The sequence below is a fragment of the Mauremys mutica genome, chromosome 1 (assembly GCF_020497125.1).
Source record: "Mauremys mutica isolate MM-2020 ecotype Southern chromosome 1, ASM2049712v1, whole genome shotgun sequence".
NCBI lineage: Eukaryota > Metazoa > Chordata > Testudines > Geoemydidae > Mauremys > Mauremys mutica.
In genome coordinates this window covers 85533303-85549310 of record NC_059072.1, presented here as the reverse complement: position 1 = coordinate 85549310, position 16008 = coordinate 85533303, and positions in this window count along the sequence as shown.

The window sequence follows — 16008 nt, the reverse complement described above, 5'->3', positions numbered from 1 at the left end:
TACAGGCTTATTTTACCCAATACACAAAGTGGGACTCTTTCCAATGCCATACTGTGCTTCAGAGTTATGCATGTACGTACAAACTGTGTTTCTCTAATCAGTGCAAATTCACCCTGCAATTTTCTCTCCTGACCATTACCCACTTTAGCAACTGCTTTTTAAAATAATCTGCTTAGCTACTCCCAGCTTTGAGTGCAGCCAGTTCTCCTAGGTCGGGCTTTGGGTAGATGAGCAACTGTGCTGACTCCAATGACTCACATACTTGTAATTATGTGCACACAGGGAATCCACATCCTTAATTTGTTTTTTGCCCCATGTGGCGTTTAAATCATGAGGTTTTATTTTTTTTTACCTGCTTTGCTGCAGCTCCAGCGAGGTCTTTGCAAATTTCAGTTTTCCCTGTTCCTGTTGGCCCTTGAGGTGCTATGCCAAGGTTTAACTGTAAGGCTCCCATTAGAGTCTTTAAAGAAGAAAGATTTCCAGGGTGAATATACTATATTAATAAATGAAACCCAACCTTTTAAAAATTACACTGTCAGAAAAACCCATTAGGCTGTAAAAGAGTTGAAGTAAACATTAGATTTTAATATCTACTGCTCCTTAGATTTTTCTGAACTGCAAATCCCCAGTGAGCACTTAAAACTTCATTACTACGCTGAAAGGTTGTGAAAGGCTATTTAAAGGTTTTCAATTTTGCTGAAGTCTAGAGGTTATTACAGCTAGAAAGAATACCAATCCTAATATTACATGGAATGAAAGGAATCAAATTTATGTTCTCATCTCCCCTGCAGTTTAATCCAGTTCTATTAGATTCATTGGAAAAATTAGGGTATGTTGAAACTTTTTAGAGGTCTGATGAAAAATAATATTTGGTCACTGTAGAAAAGCATTTCTGTCTATTACCCACATTCAGAAAGATATTCCAATCTCTCAGTCCCACCGTCATATGTTACATGATTATCAGCCTCATGCCCAGGAGCCCCTGGGCTATGACCTGTGTCAGATTTGTACCAAAAGGGTCCAGAACTGTATAAGAAAAACAACTGTATCCGACTTCCATCTCAAACTCAAGATTATCTATAACTTGATATTTAGTTTTTCATTATAAATGTTCCTTTACACTATTTGCTTCTTTTCACTTAATTCTGTGGTGGGACAGTGGTTCTCTTGAAAGTTATGAATCAAGCCACTGTTTATCAAATAGTAACTAACTGTAATGGAATGTGACCTAAGAGTGCAGTAGCAATTATGATACGGAAGAACCAGTAACTGCTCATATACTGAAAAGTAAACCAGTCTCCCCGGTTTTTTTTCAGTCCTGAGCCCATAATGAACAGATGCAGTGTATTCCACATGGTTGTAGTAAGGATGTGTGTTCATTTGAGTTAACTCTTCAGTTTTCTTGGAAACTCTAGAGAAACAAATAAGACCGTTCTATTCTGTTCTATGCACCACACATTGCACATAATCTCACATAGCTGAAAGAAACCACGACCCACTTATAATGAGCATTTCCTTTTTAATTGGCATCACTATACCTTACAGTAGTCAATAGTAATCTCGATTCTTTTTAATCCCTTCATAAACTAGTTATACCTACACCTTGAGTTAACTGATTGCCCATTAACACCTTTGTAAAGGCTAATCTGGATACTCACTCCCCAACCATTCAGTCTAGGCTATAACAGCTTGTTGTTTGCCCTAGAGATCAGCCTTGAGATTAAAAAACTGGAAGTAAAATATTCTAGTGAACACAAGTCCTGTAGGAGAAAAAAAATAATAAACAAGCCATTTGATGGCTGGCTTTGGTAGAGAGTGGATGACAGAGGCTTGCCCCTCCAGGATGAGGAGAGGAAGCAAATAAGGGTCTAAGACACTTTTCTGTCTCCCTGTATCCTTTAGCTTCAGGCATAAGGTAGACCTGCCCATATGACTGCTCTGCCTTACGCTGGCTGGAACGGTGTCCTTGGAACCAATCTGCTGGCCTATGATCACCGGAGAACAAGAACAGCAGTCTCTGGTCCCACTTGTGTCCTGTTGAGGGCATCTGTGGTATAGCTAGATCCACAACGAGGATGTTTTTACAGCGACAATATATCTTTATTGTCCTCTCCTCAGTGACAATCTTCTCCTGCAGAGAGCTAATACTTGAAAACATTTTACATGTTCCACAGTCCTACCTCATTCTACCTGAGGATGTGCTATTCAGGAATCTGGTCCTCCTGAATACACACACACAATTTATTGTTTAATTATAGGTTGATTAGGGAACAAATTGCAAATATTTTTTACTATATGATGAAATAATCCTAAACCAAAATTTTCCTCTTTGAACCCCCTTTTCAGACCATGTACCATCTCTTTAGGTCTTTCCATAATCAGAGATAAACAATTCTTAATAAAGCACCTACATTAGCTGCTGGAAAACTATTTAGAAGTGTTTCTATTGAAGCCCAAGCTGGAAGATACCAAGAGCAGAACTGTAGTTCCAGTTGGGTTTACCCTGAATATAAATGCAGTTATAAAGAGAACAAGTATCCATTATTATCAGCAACGGAGTGGAGGAACTTTATCAAGGAATGTTTATGAAAAATCATAGGTGCTGACTCTGGGGCTCATAGACTCATCGACTTTAAAGTTAGAAGGGACCATTATGATGATCTAGTCTGACCTCCTGCACAATGCAGGCCATACAATCTCACCCATCCACTTCTATAACAAACCCCTAACCTATGTCTGAGTTACTGAAGTCCTCAAATTGTGGTTTGAAGACCTCAAGCTGCAGAGAATCTCCCAGCAAGTGACCCGTGCCCCATGCTGCAGAGGAAGGCGAAAAATCTCCAGGGCCTCTGCCAATCTGCCTGGTGGAAAATTCCTTCCCGACCCCAAATATGGCGATCAGTTAAACCAGGGGTGGGCAAACTTTTTGGAGCGAGGGCCACATCTGGGTGAGGAAATTGTATGCAGGGCCGGGGAAGGGGGGGTGGAGTGCGGGATGTGGAGGAAGGGGCTCAGGACAAGGGATTGGGGCAGAGAAGGGGTGCAGAGTATAAGAGGGGGCTCAGGGAAAGGGGTTGGGGTACAGGAGGGGTATGGAGTGCAGGATGGGGCTCAGGGCAGGGAGTTGGGGTGCACGGGGTGCAGGGTGCAGCAGGGAGCTCAGGGCAGGTGGTTGGAATGCACAGGAGTGCAGAAAGGGGCTCAAGGCAGGGAGTTGGGTGCAGGAGGGGTGCGAGGTACAGGCAGATGGCTTAGGGCAGGAAGTTGTGGGACGGGGGGCAGGAGGGGTTTGAGCTCCAGCCCGGTGCCGCTTAACTAAAGTGGCTCCGGGGTGGCAGTGGCGCACACCAGGGCCAGGGCAGGCTCCCTGCATGCCTGCCCTGTCCCCACGCCACTCCAGGAAGTGCTGCGGCCCCTGGGGGGGGTGGGCAGAGGGCTCTGCGTGCGCACATGGAGCCCTTTGCCTCCCGGCCCGGGGGCTGCTTCTGAGAGCAGCGCTGGGCCCGCAGCACCACCAGGGGTAATCCCGCAGGCCGGATCCAAAGCCCTGAAGGGCCGGATCCGGCCCGCGGGCCATAGTTTGCCCATCCCTGAGTTAAACCCTGAGCATGTGGGCAAGACTCACCAGCCAGCATGCAGGAAAGAATTCTCTGTAGTAACTCAGATCCCATCCCATCTAACATCCCATCCCAGACCACTGGGCATACTTATCTGCTGATAATTTGGCAATTGATTTTTGATTAATTGCCAAAATTAGGCTATCCCATCATACCATTCCCTACATAAACTTATCAAGCTTAGTCTTAAAGCCAGATATGTCTTTTGCTCCTTGGAAGGCTGTTCCAGAACTTCACTCCTCTAATGGTTAGAAACCTTCGTCTAATTTCAAGTCTAAACTTCCTAGTGTCCAATTTATATCCATTTGTTCTTGTGACCACATTGGTACTAAGCTTAAATAATTCCTCTCCCTCCCTAATATTAATCCCTCTGATATATTTATAAAGAGCCATCATATCCCCCCTCAACCTTCTTTTAGTTAGGCTAAACAAGCCAAGCTCTTTAAGTCTTCTTTCATAAGACAGGTTTTCCATTCCTCGGATCATCCTAGTAGCCCGTCTCTGAACCTGTTCCAGTTTGAATTCATCCTTCTTAAACATGGGAGACCAGAACTGCACACAGTATTCCAGATGAGGTCTCACCAGTGCCTTGTACAACGGTACAACGGTACTAACACCTCTTTATCTTTGCTGGAAATACCTTGCCTGATGCATCCTGAAACTGCATTCGCTTTTTTAACAGTCATATCACATTGGCGGCTCATAGTCATTCTGTGATCAACCAATACTCCGAGGTCCTTCTCCTCCTCTGTTACTTCCAACTGATGCGTTCCCAATTTATAACTAAAATTCTTGTTATTAATCCCTAAATGCATGACCTTGCACTTTTCACTATTAAATTTCATCCTATTACTATTACTCCAGTTTACAAGGTCATCCAGATCTTCCTGTATGATATCCCGGTCCTTCTCTGTGTTAACAATACCTCCCAGCTTTGTGTCATCCACAAACTTTATTAGCACATTCCCGCTTTTTGTGCCAAGGTCAGTAATAAAAAGGTTAAATAAGATTGGTCGCAAAACTGATCCCTGATGAACTCCACTAGTAACCTCCTTCCAGCCTGACAGTTCACCTTTCAGTTCGACCCATTGTAGTCTCCCCTTTAACCAGTTCCTTATTCACCTTTCAATTTTCATATTGATCCCCATCTTTTCCAATTTAACTAATAATTCCCCATGTGGAACCATGTCAAATGCCTTACTGAAATCGAGGTAAATTAGATCCACTGCATTTCCTTTGTCTAGAAAATCTGTTACCTTCTCAAAGAAGGAGATCAGGTTGGTTTGGCACGATCTACCTTTTGTAAAATTGTAAAACCATGTTGTATTTTGTTCCAATTACCATAGACCACAATGTCCTCATCTACTTTCTCCTTCATAATTTTTTCCAAGACCTTACATACTACAGATGTCAAACTAACAGGCCTATAGTTACTCGGATTACTTTTTTTCCCTTTCTTAAAAATAGGAACTATGTTAGCAATTCTCCAGTCGTACGGTACAACCCCTGAATTTACTGATTCATTAAAAATTCTTGCTAATGGGCTTGCAATTTTATGTACCAGTTCCTTTAATATTCTTGGATGAATATTATATGGGCCCTCCGACTTTGTCCCATTAAGCTGTTTGAGTTTGGCTTCTACCTCGGATGTGGTAATATTTACCTCCATATCCTCATTCCCATTTGTCATCCTACCATTATCCCTAAGTTCCTCATTAGCCTCATTAAAGACGAGGCAAAGTATTTATTTAGATATTGGGCCATGCCTAGATTATCCTTAACCTCCATTCCATCCTCAGTGTTTAGAGGTCCCACTTCTTTCTTTGTTTTCTTCTTATTTATATGGCTATAGAACCTTTTACTATTGGTTTTAATTCCCTTTGCAAGGTCCAACGGGGAACACCCACGGGGAAAAATGGTGGGTGCTGAGCAAACCCCGGTAGCCCCCCATCTGCTCCCCACTCAGCATCCCCTGCCCACCGGCAGCCCCATTGATCAGTGCCTCCCCCTCCCTCCCCAGGCCTCACACCCACTGCTATTTCACAGCATGCAGGAGGCTGGGGAGGGAGCAGGGAGTGGCGAGGATGTGGTGCGCTCGGTGGAGATGGGGTCAGACTGGGCAGGAAGAGGCTGGGCAGGGATGGAGCAGGGCCAGGAAGAGGAGGGGCGGGAGAGGAAGAGGCGAGGTGGGGCCCAGGGGGTAAGGGGTGGCATGGGGGTGGGGCCTGGGGAAGAGCCCGGGTTGAGCCCCCCCAGCACTTTGGAAAGTTGGTGCCTATGATGAAAATCATATAATTCTTTAGCAACATCCTCTGGTTGTCCAACAAAATTTAGACTATTATTCAAAGTTAATCAGGAACGCTCTCTCAAAAACATGTGAGCTGTTTTGCTCTGTGGGACCAGCAGGGCCAGATTTAGGGATTGGTGACCCAGGCCACCACCTGGGGTGCCAGATTTGGGGGGGCAATAGGCTCAGGTTGCTGTTTTTGTTGTTAGCAGCAAAAAAAAATAGAATGTTTGAAGTAAAATGTTTGAAGTAGTCTATATGTGGATTTATTTTTCATTAACCTCCTAGAATGTTCTGGATCTCATGGAGCCTTCCTGCCTTTCTGAGAACTACATTTTCCTTAAACCTCCTAAAATGTTGTCAATCATGTCCTCGCTGGTGTATAACGGCTGGCACATCACGAGTCAGTGAGTGAGATATAAGAACGAACTGAAGTGAAGTGAGAGCCCAGCTGTGCTATTGTGAACCTTGTTTTATTGTGTAATTGTGAAAGTGCACTTGTGTTTTAAGGCTTGAAAAGTGTAAGTAGCAACTAATAAAGGACATATTTAATGAGACTCCAGAGATATGTATCGAACCCCTATCTATGCAACAATATAAAAGAAATACTGTACTTCTTTTGCCATGCTTAACACATAATGGTTGATGACTTTCTAAGAATGCGGAACATAGACTTTTGCTCTCCCTAATACTGTTTTCCTCCTAGAAAATAAAAGATGTCCCTGAAGAAACCTTCAGGAGCTCAGTATAGGAAGCGGAAAGCTCAATTGCAATCTAGTTTGCAGCAAGAGGCAAATTTGATGGAAAAATATCTGAAATAGAACAACATATACCGGGCTTTAGGCAGTAGCGATTGTGCCAGTGCAGAAGAAATTGAGGCACGAAGCGAAAATTATGAAGTTCTCTGACTAAGGAATTAGCAGATTTACCTGAAGATAAGGAATGGAAATGTGAGGAAAGTGATGGAGAATCATCCAGTTTTCCTGGTGGTTTAAAGGAGAGTGATGATAAAGAAGAATGTGACTCACATGAAAAGGAGAGGAAACAATAAAAAAGAATCAGCTTCTCATGATGACAGAAACAGCAGTGAGAAAATTTGCACACCACAAATCAATATATAAGATCCTGCTTTATGGCGGTGATCCTAAACTGCCAATATTGATCATACAGTTTTAGGCAGCTGGGAAAAATTAAGGATATGACATTCTCAGTAAATGAGCAGAAGGAAAACTTTTCAAAGTCATAGTGCAAAGAGTGCTCGAGAATGGTGAGAAACAACTGGTTTTGGCTAGTTTACTCAAAATCTACTGACAAAGTGTTCTGTTTTTGCTGCAAAATATTGACAAGACTGCAAAATTGTTGCTTATGCTTTCTGGGTACAATTACTGGCATAACTTAGCCAATGCTCTGAAGCAATTTGAAAAGTCACATGGATATTTTATGGCCTACTCCAAATGGATGGAGGTTGAGTCCAGGCTCAAGCTCAATAAATGCACAGATGCAGAAGACTGCATTATTAATGTAGAAACCCAGCATTGGAGGAATGTATTTGAGTGTCTGGTCTCAGTTACCCTCTTCCTTGCAAAGAATAATTTTCAGCTTTCCGGGCTCGTTGGATAAATTGTTCACTGAACATAATGATAATTTCCTCAGTCTGATAGAGCTCCTTGGGAAATACGATGATGTCATTCATGAGCACCTATGTTGAGTAGTTCATAAAGAAGCTATAGACCATTACTGCAGCTAAACAATTCAAAACAAGTTGATTGACCTTATGGCAAGGAAGGTGCTTGACAATACATTGATGCAGCACCGGAAAATGAGGTACTATGCCATATTAATGGACCGCACTCCAGATATTAGTCACAGAGAAAAGATGTCATTGACAGTAAGATTTGTTGACAGTGAGGATGGCTGTATCCAAGTAAAGTACCACTTTACCTGTTTCTGGACTGTGGATGAATCTACTGGAAAAGGCCTAATGGAACTGTTTATGAGCATTTGGAATGAGAATAAAATGTAGCTTCAGGGCTGCCGCAGCCAAGACTCCAACAATAGTGCGAAGATGAAGGGAAGAAACAATGGCATCCAGGCAAGGATCCTTGCGCTGAATCCAAGAGCTTTCTTGATGCCTTGTGGCTGCCATTCCCTCAACCTGGTTGTGTCAGATGCAGCGTCATTGTCTTAAGATTCAGTATTTCTCTTAGAAGTACTGCAAATGATATACATCCTGTTTTCAGCGTCAGCTATCAAGTGGAAGATTCTCACGGATAATGTTACAAATCTGACTGTGAAGCCACTAAGAGACACTGGCTGAGAGAGCCTCACGGACAGTGTAAGGCCAGTAAGGCACCAAGTGACTGAGGTTTATGAAGACCTGGTGGAACTGGTGCAGTTGAGTAAAGCTAAGGCCGGATTCTGACATGAGGAGCAAAGCCTGGCAAACTGGATCACTGACTTTAAATATCTGGTCTCAGTTATGTTTTGGTATGATATCCTGTTCCAAGTAAACATTCTAAGCAAGGCAATACAAACTCAGTCGATGGACATTGTGACCACTCTTACTTTGATGAGAAGCTGCCTGGATTTCATTGTGGCCTACAGAGACAACAGATTTGAATATGCCATCACTGCTGCCAAAGAAAAGGCAGAAAACATAGGAGTTGAGCCTGTCTTTAAGGAAACTCATATTCATTGGAAGAAGAGACAGTTTGGTTACGAGGGCAGAGATGAGATGATGGGAAGCTTGGAAGAAAAATTCAGATGGAGTTTTTTTGCTTGCTTGTTGACACTGCTTGAGTGTCCATCGAAGAAAGGTTTGGACAAATGAAGCACCACAAAAAGACCTTAGGGGGCATTGTCTGACCCTAGTAAGCTTCTGGTGGACAGGAAAACACTCTTGAACAATTGTATGGACCTTCACTGGATGCTGACACATGGGGAATGTTTGGATGCCAGTGATAAAGACCTCTATGTTCAATTGGACAACATACATCACATTTTGCAACATGGGAAGCACTCTCCATTCCAAGTTCTCCAATTCATTCATGATGCAGAGCTGAATGACACTTTTCTTAACGTGTAGATAGCTTTGAGGATTCTGCTCATGCTGCTGCTCACAGTCGCGTGTGGTGAGTGCAGCTTTTCGAAGCTCAGGCTCATTAAAACATGTCTTTGATAGACGATGGCCAATAAGAGACTGACATTGCTTGCTATTTTATGGTTTGAAAAAACCATTGGCCAGTCTTTGGATCTCTCAGACGCTGTGCTTCAATTTTCTAGGACAAAGGCAAGAAAAGCGACCTTTTGAACCAAAGGACTAGGGTTAACGTTCTAAGGCTTCTTACCTACTGTAACACTATTTAATACTGGTCCACGCAATGTTGGTGCACAGTTCAATTTCTTGATGTTAGTACATTTCAGTTTTTCTTAAAATTAAAATGTTTCTATAACCTTAGAGGAAACATTTTTTTATTTTCTTGTGTATGACATGAATAAATACAGCTTTACAGATCCTAGCATGCAAATTTATCTTCTATGACAGGGATAAATCATTCATGAAAATCATGCATCAAAGTCATAAAATGGGGTACAAATGCAATAAAAAATAAGGTATTCAAAAGTTTAACAAATGGAGGGGGGAGACGCCAAAGACAGACCTTGCCTGGGGTGCCGTTTGATCTAGGGCTGGCTCTAGGGACCAGTATAACCTCTGCACCATATTTTCACAGTGTATTGTATAACAATTTATGCCTGTGCACAATCTGATGCAACTCAGAGGGCATGCACACAGGCAGAATGCATGGAATTATCTACTGAATTCAACTAGGTATCATGGTTTTAAGACTCAAATTGCTATTTACCAGAAACCTGCATCAAACCTTCTGTTTCTTTCATTTGGGAGAGCATCAGGTTGCATTTAAAGTGTTGACAAGAAATGCCAGACCAATACTTTTATTAGCCGTTTGTTTATTTTTGTGGGATGGGAGTGGGAGGAATGACACTGAGCACATTTATAGCTGTGTTAAACAAAGCAACTGCAACATGTCATTTAAAAATATGTATCTTTAACACATTCATAAGTTGTTAATAAGAAACAGATAAGCTTTTATGGATATTTACCTTTTTCAGTGTTAGTATTAATCTGCACATTTATTGTATAGGGAATGTCTGTTCAGCCAGCCCCAATGCACAGATCCTGCTTTTCCTTTTATGTTTGTTTAGAGACAACCTGGATTTAATTTCTTAAATGTTGGCATGTGTGCAGTTTCCACCAAGCCCATAAAGGTCAGTGAGTGCATTGTGAAAGAGAAAGAAGTAAATAAATACTTGTTTGCCCAGGAAGACAGGTGATATTTGAATCACTCTTACTAGGCAATTTTCTAAATGTATTAGTTGTGTCAGCATCAGGAACACCAAATCAAGCAAAAGCTTCCTGTCCAAATGGATTCTATTGTTTTATTGCAATGGGGGGAGGCTAAATTCTTGTAACAAAAGATGAAGAAGTAAAGTAACAGCACAAAATTGAACATTTTTACCCAACTCACCTAACATTGAGGGGCTGGTCCATGGATGGTCTATTATATAAATGAAAAACTGATGGATATGGTGAATTTTTCTTTGTGTGTTAAATAATTGCTTTGATTCAACTTCGGAGATTTTAATTTCTCAGGTATAAATGTGAAACTGTGAAATACCTTCTGTCTCTTAGGAATCTCCAGAAAACAAGATGGTATGGACTCTCCAGCCTTTCTTGGTATTTGGACTTGTATTACTATATTAGAAAATCCAGCTGAAATGTTTTAGAGGGGGTCTACTTTTTGAAGAGAAGCGTATGAACCCAGCCTATTCCCTGGATGTAACCCTGACACCTTTTGTTTCTAAACTAAAAATAAACAAAACTGTAAAACTGGCCACAGTAATCCATGCTCTCATCACCTCCAGGATGAACTCTTTTGTACCTTGAAGACCATCCGGAAAGTTCAGCTGGTTCAAAGAAACAGCATTTCTGTTAAGTGGAGCAATTTAGCTGGCTCAAATCCTACACCAATACTCAAAAGTCTGCACTGGCCGCCTAAGCAGTAGCAGGTACAGTTCCAAGTCTTTGTCCTTACCTTTAAAGCCCTAAATGAGCATTGGCCTAGTTCCCTGAAGGATTCTCTCTTACTATTAAGCAGTTGTATTTTATGGGGCTGTAGAAGCTGGCAGAATCCAGGTACGAATGCACTAAAGCTGGAGGTTTTCTGGGGCAGGCAGATGACTGTGGAACTCACTAGACTCAGAGATCAGGATAAGTAAAAAACTTGCAACCTTTAAAGTGAAATGTGAAACTCCACTCTTTTAGTCACCCTTCTCCTAAGAGGGCACAATGGCTCCAGCTGTATGTTCAATGAAATATACCACTTAGCTCTGCTTACACCAAGTTTAATGCCTAAATATATATAGAATGTGCAATGTGGGTGTATTGCTATGAAAAACTTATTTTTTTGTGCTTAAAAGTGATTAGAGCACAAATGTCAGCCACATTATTTAGCTATTGAGTGGAGCTAGGTGACCAGTAGGTATCATCATTGATTGTTTGGGAATACTACAAATAATACTTTCTAGGCAGAACATAGTAAAATGTCTTGCTTCTACAGTCACTATACACTAATTTTATATGGGGGGGCCATAAAAATATCTGAAGCTACTAAAAAAACATTATAAATGGCAACATGGTTTTAAAAAGTTGTAACCATTTTCAGTTGAATGCAAAAGGCCTAATATGGAAATACCTAAAAAGATGTACTCATCTAGGCCCTAATTCAGGAACGCACTTAAATCTATGCTTAAATCCATACCTACTGAGCAAATCAATTAACTATGTACTTAAGTCCATCCTTGTTTACCAAACACTTCAGAGTACATTCAAATGCTTTGTGGAATAGGGATGGATTTAAATGCATGCTCAGATGCTCTGATGAATCAGGGCCTTATTTAATTCCCAGACAAAAACTGTATTAAGATGAAGTAAAGGCTGAGAGTAATTTAGGGTAAAATATACTGAAGGGAAATTATAATTATCCTAAAGTCAAGCATTATAAATCCAGACAATTCAGGGTTAAATTTGAAATTAAAAGAAATCCAAACCGATTAACAAGTGGAAGTGCATAATTAGAGCATCCAAAGAACCTTAGTTCTGCCCTGGAATGACACCATTCAACAACCATGTCAGTACAATTAAGACATTTTAGTGTTTACTGTTTGTGCTCCCAGATAAGATTAAACTGATTTTAAAGACACAGATTGGTTTTCTATTTTTTCCCTTTGGTGTCACTGTAGGGTGGTTACAATGCTGTTTTCATACATAACAGAGGTTGAATCTCTGTTATAATAGCAAAATTAATCTTAGCCTGAACACTGAAGCTTCAACTGGCACTACCATAATATCTTTAGAGGAAATTGCATAAATGATGCATAAATGGGATGATATACAAAAAAAGCCATAGGTAAATGCAGTAGGCATTACCAGGACTATCTTTATAACACGTGATCTAAGCCACATTGGTATTAAAGTTTACTTTATTATGGATTCAATTAACAGCATATTAACCCCTTTGAGTGCTTTAAAACCTGGGACTATTTCTACCTTTATGTACACCAAGCTTTATCTAGACCAATGGAAGCAGTGAGCACGCTTCCAAGGGAAGAATTCTTTAATTTATATACTGAATACACACTTGCATAAGTCTCCATGTGTATTTTGTACACCATGTTGCTTCACACCTTATAAGAAGCCACTTTCAAAGGAGCAGCACTTAAGGAGTTAAACATATAATGATTATATGCGGAGGTTTCTAATGCTAATGTTTAAATGGAATCTGGTTGATTAATGAGGTCTTTCATTTGCACAGTCACTATAAAAATGAAAAAAAAGTCTTTTTTATCTTACTCACACAGTCTTCAGTACTTTCAAAGGCACTGACTGCTCATTATGAATAATCATAGTACTCATGAAAGACATGTACACTGAAAATAACAAAACCCCTAAGTCATTAAGGCATAAATATTCCAATGGAAAACAAATTTTTTGTATAAAAAGCACCACAGTGCTGAGATGCCACTTGTATAAATTCACCGTGTGAAAAAAAATGATACAATTTGACTTTGTTAATCTTCTGGTTAATATTCACAACACCCAGAATGGATTTCCACCTAAAATCAATCTCTCTCATTTTACGACATAGGATATACATTTGCTAGGTTCAGATTTTAAGCCAAAGATTCTCCTTTAAAATATTTCTAAAGAAGAGAAATAGAAGCATCAAGCAATTTGCCTGTTAATTCAGAAATATGAAGTTTTATGGAATTTTTATATATATAGCCTAATTTTCCATAGAAAAATGTTAATTTTGCATAAAAGCTCCTAATTTCCTAGTAACATTGAAAAACATACCACCCCTATAGGAACGTATCTATATAGAATTGTTGCAACAGTCTCCTTTGTGAGTGGCAGTGCTTAAAATATTAAAATAATGAAAGATAAAGAGAAGGTATATTTTGAACTTTTAGTCACTTTTCCTTCTAATACTAAAAACAAGGGCAACACTCAATGAAATCAAAAGGCAGCAAATTCAAAAGTGATAAAAGGAAATTCTTTTTCACATAATTATCTTGTGAAACACACTGCTGCTTAGCAGGATCCAAGACAATGTTTATATGGATAACAAGGTTATCCAGAGAGATAACAGTATCTATTTTTTAAAAATGTTTTGGAATTTATATAAACTCACATGCGTCAGGGCATAAACCAGACTCTAATTATTGAAAGTTAGGAAGAAATTTTCCCTGGGGAAAGATTATCCATAATTGAAGAGTTCTTGTATTTTCCATTGAAGTAGCTGATAATAAACCACCATTAGAAACATAATACTGGATTAGCCAGACCAGTGGGGTGAGGCAGTATGGCAGGTGATGCTTATTTTCCTACATAAAAAGAAGGCAAAACTAACAAAAGAAAGGAGCCATCTTATCTCAACATTATGGTTAAAATAATGCCAGAATCAGCTATGAATAAGATCCTGAATCCTGCAAAAACTTATGACCCTGCTCAGTTTTACTCACACCAACATACCATAGGGCTACGCCTATGCAGAAAGTTACTCAGATGCATAAGTGTTTGCAGTCTTAGGGACCAAATCTGATATTTGATACTGGCCTTCAACAGTATTTGTACAGGGTTCAAATGCACTTCTCCTATTCCACATACACAATATGTATGAGCACCATATTCTGGTGGAGATCTCCTCACTCCCTGCTCTCAGGGTATGTCTACACTACCCGCCGGATTGGTGGGCATCGATTTATCACATCTAGTCTAGACGTGATAAATCGACCCTTGAGCGCTCTCCCATCGACTCCTGTACTCCAGCTCGGCGAGAGGCACAGGCAGAGTTGACGGGGGAGTGGCAGCAGTCGACTCACCGCAGTGAAGACCCCACGGTAAGTCGATCTAAGTACGTCGACATCAGCTAAGTTATTCACGTAGCTGAAGTTGCATAACTTAGATCTATCCCCCACCCCACCCCACCCCAGTGTAGACCAGGCCAAAAGAGAAGAGGGCTGAGATTTGAATATCATTCAAGTCTCTACAGAATTCTGAGGGCCTCTGAAAGGTATTCTGAATTCCATGTAACATCATTTCTTCAAAACTTAAATTAGTGTTGTTTATTGAGAGTATTTTTGAGACCGATTTCTCTGTAAATTAATTTCTAGTGCTATATTCACTGCTTTTGGTTTGCAATAATTTAATCAGGATCTGTAATCTTCTGCTAGTCATCATGCCATCCTATTGATCCTTTTATACTTGAATAGGGTGCATGATTATCAGTCTAGCCCATTGAAAAGAAATGCTTTGGATATCACAATACCACTGATATATTTCAATGTATGAAAGGTGAGAAATAGTTGAAATGGGTCAATATCATCTTTAAATATTTGATTTCTTTCTCATTTTATGGGCATTTAACATAAAATAAATCTGTGCTGTGAGAGTGAAGAATTATATACTATTTATATCTGTTCCATTTCTCAGTGGAGTTTATTTTGAAAAAAATGGGAATTCCCCTGGTTACAAGTATGTGAAGTACCCTAAAAAGGAAAATAAACAACCTTGATTGTACTAGGATGCTCACATACAAATTTTTGTTTTACTCCTTCTTTACAGCAATTTAGAGCTGATTTATTCCCCAAATCCAAGTTAAAATCCATCATTCCTTTCTGCTATACAATAAAACAATGCTTTTCTCCCTTAACATGACCCTGATGCTGTAATATTTTTCTAATTAAGATCACCTTAAAATTAATCCTTTCCTCCACTGCCTCCTCCAGCTCCCACTCCCAATTTCATCTCCGAATAAATAGACTATCGTTTCTGTCTACTCCCAGCATAAATCAATTCATCACAAATAGCCTTGTGTGGTAGCTATTAACTTGTCACCATGGGTAAAATTTATTTAAAACTTAAAGACGTCTTGCAATATAAAATGCTACCTAACACTGCAGTAAATAGTACATGCTTGACTAATAAAACATTCTTCAGGAATCGTTTTGCAAAATACAATTTCCCTACACCTTAAGACTGAATGAAATTCACGTATCGTGAACATCTGTACCGATGAGTGACGCAAGAGTAATTCATGCCATTTTGGTCAGCTCGCCTAGCACTAGGTAGACAAGATCTTCCATTTGTTTAGTGCTATTTTTCCCCCCAGTTTTTTTTTGTCAAATAAGCATGCAGACCAGCTTTTTTGAATAATGGCCTAAGAGACTGATGAGACAGATGGTTATTTCAAATAATTTAGTGGTATATGTCAAGGCATGGAGCCCAACTAATTTCCTTCTTCTATTTGCTTTATGGTAATTTGATTTTACAGATTTCACAAATGGCATTTGTTAATCAATTCTGACACACCTATAACAGAGACTAAGAAATCCCTTAATATTTTCAATATAGATTAGACAAATGCTTTTTAGGGAAGCACCTAGTTTGCTAGGCCTGTAAAATAAAGTAGAATAAAATATTCAGAGCAGCATTTGCTTGCTCAGTCACAGCATTTCTACCTT